At 39.3% G+C, this 6,112-nt stretch overlaps 1 protein-coding gene across 1 annotated transcript in view; it reads right to left on the minus strand.

Annotated features, from left to right (window-relative positions):
• Window positions 1–5,780, minus strand: part of Stk17b (serine/threonine kinase 17b) — a 32,152-nt gene extending 26,372 nt beyond the window's left edge. Inside the window, exon 1 of the mRNA XM_047546232.1 lies at window positions 5,477–5,780. The gene's annotated coding sequence lies outside the window, so the exon portion shown is untranslated. The remainder of the gene's footprint in view (window positions 1–5,476) is intronic.
• Window positions 5,781–6,112: the final 332 nt, after the last annotated feature.

Below are 6,112 nucleotides of genomic sequence, written 5' to 3' on the forward strand. Positions count from 1 at the left end.
TGATAATTTAAATAGTGACTTAATAATCAATCTACTTAACAGAATTTCCTAAACTGTGTGTATTTAATTTTTTACCCTAATAAATTCTATAACACTAACATGTACTGCTGGTTATTATAACAGATAAATATGTTACATAGATAACTATAGGTGTAGCTAAAACAAGTGTTGGGCAGCAGCTGTTTTTTAAATGAATGTCAATACAAAAATCATTTTAGATATTGTGATACACTTCATTCTGGCTCTGAATTTGCTGGAACACAAGCCATTTCTCAGAAAAAGAAAGAGTACATTTCTAAAAATTAAATGCTACACTCATCTACTTATTGCTAATATTCATGAATTGCTTTAAGTTTCTGTATATCATTTCTCAAATTCATCTTCTTTGTATTTACTTCTCTTGAACCAGTTGTCACAGTCCATATATCTTTCCATTTTTCCTTTGGCTAATTTTGCATATAGTGAAGCATGAATATTACCTTTGTCTTCCAAACCCTTCACAAATATCTGGTTGCCCTTCATTTAGGACATCTAAATAAAGGGCATAGATTCTATAACTGATTATAAATTATGTCTTATTCCATTTGAAATCCATTTCATAACATTTTATCAGGCTCTACCAATTTAAAAAAATCTGAAGAGATGTTAAGTAAATTTGTATGTCTGTACATAATTAGAGACACAATGAGTGCTTTTTTTAACCATAAAAGGTAAAAGAAGGTAAGATACAATAAAGATTTCAATTACACAGCTCTACTACTAATAATGGTGTTTCACATTTATTTTCAAAGATTCTTTTCATTAACTCCCACTACAATAATTATAATAAGAATGCAGATATGATTGATGAAGGAAGAAACAGAAAGATATGTTAGGTTTGATCTAAGTCTTATCTTATTTGAATGGAGAAAGCAAATATGATGTGATCAAAAGTAAGACAAATAGTCTGTTATAAACCTCTAACCAGCTCTATTTTAAAAATACTCATCATGAGACTCACTTCAAAGTTATCAAAGTTTTATGAAAATAATATTTGCAATATACAATGAAAACATCATGAGAACTAAATTGTCTGCTTTGATTCCTTTGTTAGCTCCTCAGTACCTATAAGCTAAAACCCTTATACAGAGACACTCAAAGCTCCTGAAGCCTAGTATATACCACCATCATTTCCAGCCACACTCCGATCTTGTATTTTTCTTCCCCATCTGGATTATTCCTCTCTGCCTGAAACTCCCTTTCTACATTTCCTTAAATGACTAATTCTTTTTACCCAGGTTCTTCCGCAGGACGATTTGCCTAAAAACTCACAGGTTGATTTAAATGCCTTTCCTTTATGCTTTAAATAAGAAGATCTTTGGCATAATCCTTACTTCTTAATGCCTTAGACTGCAATTGTTTGTGTCTAAAGAACCTTTTACTCTATGCCTAAGCAAACAGGCACTACCAGGTGTTGTCTGGCACCTGGTAAGAATTCAAAAATGTTTGATCAATAGAATTATATGAATTATACAGAAGAATGAATGTTCAAGTACATTTCATATTTTCAAGGGTTGAGATCCATCCTGAAATTAGTACTGGTGATACAAACTCAGCTCATCTTTGCTTAAGATAAATAAAAGAAGACACATTTAAATTGCTATTAGAGACTTTCAAGCCAAAACAGGACATCCAAAAATTATTTACATTATATACTGCAGTATGATGCCAACTGAGCATTCATTTCCTATCTACCAGTCTTTCCAGACTAGGTGACCACCTGTTTTCATATAAGTACCTACTTCAGCTAAGAACATCAATAGTTTAATACTTCAATCAGTAAATTCAGATACTTGTGCTATCAAAGAGTAATAAATTATCTTCATGAAGTAAATCTGAAAGGCAATGGAAAGCAAGGCAAACCATAAGACTGCAGAGAACCAACTCCTCCTGTCTACATGGGCATTTACTGAAACCCAATTGTCCCTAGGAACAAGAGGAACCTGGCAATTTAATTACATAACATCCATGAAAGGAAGAACTTTCTACTGTCATGGCAGAGGGTCTATTTTTAATTAGTCATGGATTGGAAGAAAAGGTACTGGTTTGAAGGATGAAGATGATGATTTTCAATTTCAAGGAAGGTATATTCCTTATATGTATTCTACTAACAATTTGTTGTTGTTTGCTTTTAAATATTGAACAGAAAATAGAATTCAAGAATTTAATCTCGGGTTGGGGAGATAGCTCAGTTGGTAGAGTGCTCACCTCGCAAGCAAAAGGCCCTGGGTTCAATCCCCAACAACGCCAAAAAAAAAAAAAAAAAAGAATTTAATCTCCTGAAAATCACAATGGAAAACCAGCTAGACTGACTCTAGTCCAACCAGTCTAGTATATACTAATACTATCCAAGGGTTGAAATCCCAAGGAACGACCCCAGCCCTGACTGTGTCAAGACAGTAAGGCCTGATGTTCTCTTCCCACCTTAAAAAAAAATCAAGTCCTATAATTATAAACTAGGATAAGATGTTGAAAAAAACGGAAATAGAGTGGGCCAACAAATAAACAATGCTTGTCATTCATCAAATGGAAAATTAGGTTTCTATTGTAAAATAAATTACTGTTTACTTAACAGCACCAATGAAGTACTGTTTATTCAGTAACTATTACAATGCAAAATGGAATCTGATCCTTTGAGGATTAAAGAGGAAACTATCTTACTAAAATTTTCAATGCTTAATGCATAACTAACACCCTCTCTTGGAGTAGCTGAAAAGGGTTAGAGATGAACCAAGATACATAGCACATAAATATTAAAAGAAATTGAATTCATGTCTAAAAAGCAGTGAAGTTTGAGTTAAATGTTTTGGAAAAAAGGATAAATAAATCAAAGAAAAAATTTAACAAAGTATGCCTTGAAAATTGCAACATTACAACAACATATTTACATAAAAATATATGCTTGTAACCTAGTTTGTAAGAACTTTTTTTTCTCTTTGGTGCTGGGAAATGAATCCAATTCAAAGAAATCTCCTTTGAAACTAGCCTATCACAGAATATAAAAATATAAACTACTTAAAGTGAAAAACATTGAATTTTGTCCTCAATATTATGAAAAATGAAAACAATTGACTACATTTTAAGTTTTTCCAAATAGAAAGGTAGTATTTTAATGACTATTGATGTTTCTGACACAATATATAGGAGTTCAAAAGAATTCTAAACAACAAAAATAAAAACAACCAAGAATCAATCAAAAACCTTTAAAAGTAGTAGGTAAGGGATAGGGATGTAGCTCAGTGGTAGAACTGTTTGCTGAACATGACCAAGATCCTGGGTTGGATTTTTAGCACCACAAAAATAAAAGTAGTTAGGTCAAGAGCACTGTTCTCAGTTGCCAATTTTATACACAGGAAATATGCACTATAACATACCACATGTGCATTTTTGAGACAATTTAAAGATTAAGTGAATGAATCAGTATTTGATTTACTTGATTCTGGGTTTTAAATTGAGTCTTCAAGATTAAAACAGAAATTTTGATAAGATAATTCTCCCTTCTAATCAGCAAACACCTTCAAAACAGTTTCTAAAATTATGCTGAAATGTTTACCAGTAAAACATTGTGAGTGCAAGCTTAAAAAAATTGAAAGAAGTATCTGCTAGAAATGTCTGTCAAATCTGTCTCTTCAAATTTGTTATTTATATGCTGACAGTAATCAGTCAAGTCTCCACTTTCCTAAAAACTGATTGTACCTTAACCAATTTGTAATTCACTATACAGTGATCCCAAGAGAAATTGAAATCATTCTATCCACACACTAAAAAGATTTCAAAATAATTATGGAAATTTTGCTTTTATAAGTTAAGCACATTGCCATGCAAGTAAATATATTTTATTGTAATATTTTAGAAAAATGATTTAACATGCATAATGTGCATCTTAAAAATAAGCTATTAATAAACTCTAATTATTAAGTATTAGAAATTTTCTTAAAAATTGAGCATCTGGGGGCTCAACAGTGGAGTACTTGCTTAGCATGTGTGAGGCACTGGGTTTGAGTCTCAGTACCACATAAAAATAAATAAAGATATTGTGTCCATCTATAACTAATACAATTTTTTTTAAAACTGAACATCTGCTCAGATAAGGAGGACTGGAGGGACAATAAAATTCTAGGCACTATTTTATGGACTAGCCTTTTTAAAAATATACAACTTCATAGGTATGTGGTTTAATATTTATAAAACACACATTGAGAAATTGTTGAAAACTACTTCTAGACAGTTTACCATAAAACTGCAGAATGTTGTACCTGTGAGAAATTATTTTTTCCTGTAATAAAACTGTGCTCCTGGGTTCAAAATGCCAGGTTACATATGCTACCACTTGCCCAGTCATTTCTACAGACCCTGCCATCTCAACACACACATTCTCATAGACTTGAGAAGTCACACCATATCCACCATATCATACATCCCTGCAAGGTTCAGCTTATCATTCATTCTTACCACAGATGTAAACATAACTCCTGCCAAACAACTGGTGAATGTGATACACAGACCTGATAAATTCAAATATTATTGAAATCTGATCAGTATTATGGTTGGACTTTTTAAATGTAGTTTTCTTCTTAATTACAAAGTGCAAAGTCACGTCTGAGTGTTTCTAGTCCCAACACAGATGGACAGGAAAAACTAATACCAGTTACCAGCTGGCCATAAAGTTTCTTTCAACTTTGTCTCCACTTATCTATCCCTCTGAGGGAATGCAAATGAAGCGCTTTTCCCTACAATAAAACAAAGAGCCCGGGTAAATGTCAAAATCGTGGCCATCCTGTAGATGTACAGTTTGAGGGTGGGTCTTGTACACAAAGTGGTTTCTACGACATTCAAGTAAAATTCGATTACTGAAAAGTCCCTGAAACAGCTGCAGTTCCTCTTGTCCTCTATTCACGAATTTTAAAAAACTTCACAAGCGGTGACTGAAAATACCCCACAGATGAGCACAAACTTTCTCCTCACGACAGACTGCTGTGGACATGACGTGTCCCCGGGCGCAGACAGGAACACGTCCTGAGCCTACACCACGCGGAGAAGTCGGGGCGAGGGTTACGGAGGACCACGTCAACGGGACGTGGAAGGGGCGCGGGTGGGCCCGCCGCATGGCGACCCCGGAGGAGTAGGGGGCGGGGGCCGGGCCCGCCGCACACACACACGCGCCCCCCGGGCTGGGAAGCCGGCCAGTGGACCCGGCCGCCCCCGGGGCGCACCCACTGCAAACCGCCCCAAGACTCCAGCCCGACTAGGGAGAGGGGCCCGGAGCAGCAGGGCCAAGGGGTGCGGGGGGGGCGGCAGGTCCGAGCCCATCTCCGCCAGGCCAGATTCCGGGAAGACCCCAGACCCGGCCGGACCGCTGGGACCCCTCCAGAGAGTCTCGATCCGCTCCCCGGTCTCTGAACCGATTCAGGGGTTCGGAGTCGCAACCTTAGCTCACCCGTCAATCCCGGCTGGACCGAGGCCCCGCGAGGCACAGTACACTGGCCGCTCCGGACGCAGCAGGTTCTCCCGGGGCTGCCCCCTCCGAGGGGGCTCCTGTCCCTGGGATCCCGTCCCGCTCCACGCGGGTGGCCGCGACTGAAAGCGTTCTCCAGCTCTAGCCAGGTGAGGCACTCGCTAACGCCGAACTTGGCAGAGTCCACGCTTACTTTTCCGGACAAAGATCAACAGTTGTGACCTGGTCCCCTACTAAGTGACCCGCGGCGACGGTGGCGAGGACGAGGACCGAAGTCTACAGTTGAGGTTTGAAAACTGCAGCCGCGTCTGGGGCAGTGCAGTTTGCTAGACCCCACCCCCTGGGTAGGGAGAGCCAACCCGAGCGTGCGCGGAGGGTGGGGCTGTCACGTGGTGGGCGGGGCGGGGCGCCGGCCTTCGGCGCGTGCTGCGGGGCGGGCCCCAGCGGCGAGAGGGCGTGGTCCGTGCCCAATAGCCCTGCGGCTGGGCGGCTCTGCAAGCAGGTGGGAAGCTAGGGTATTTGCGGCCGGGAAGGGTGAGACGGCGCGCCAAGGCCACGCGCAGGTTTGTAACTCTGTGAGTGCACCTCTTCCCACGTTCAGCCTGACCATTCCACGAG

The sequence above is a fragment of the Sciurus carolinensis genome, chromosome 3, assembly GCF_902686445.1.
Source record: "Sciurus carolinensis chromosome 3, mSciCar1.2, whole genome shotgun sequence".
NCBI lineage: Eukaryota > Metazoa > Chordata > Mammalia > Rodentia > Sciuridae > Sciurus > Sciurus carolinensis.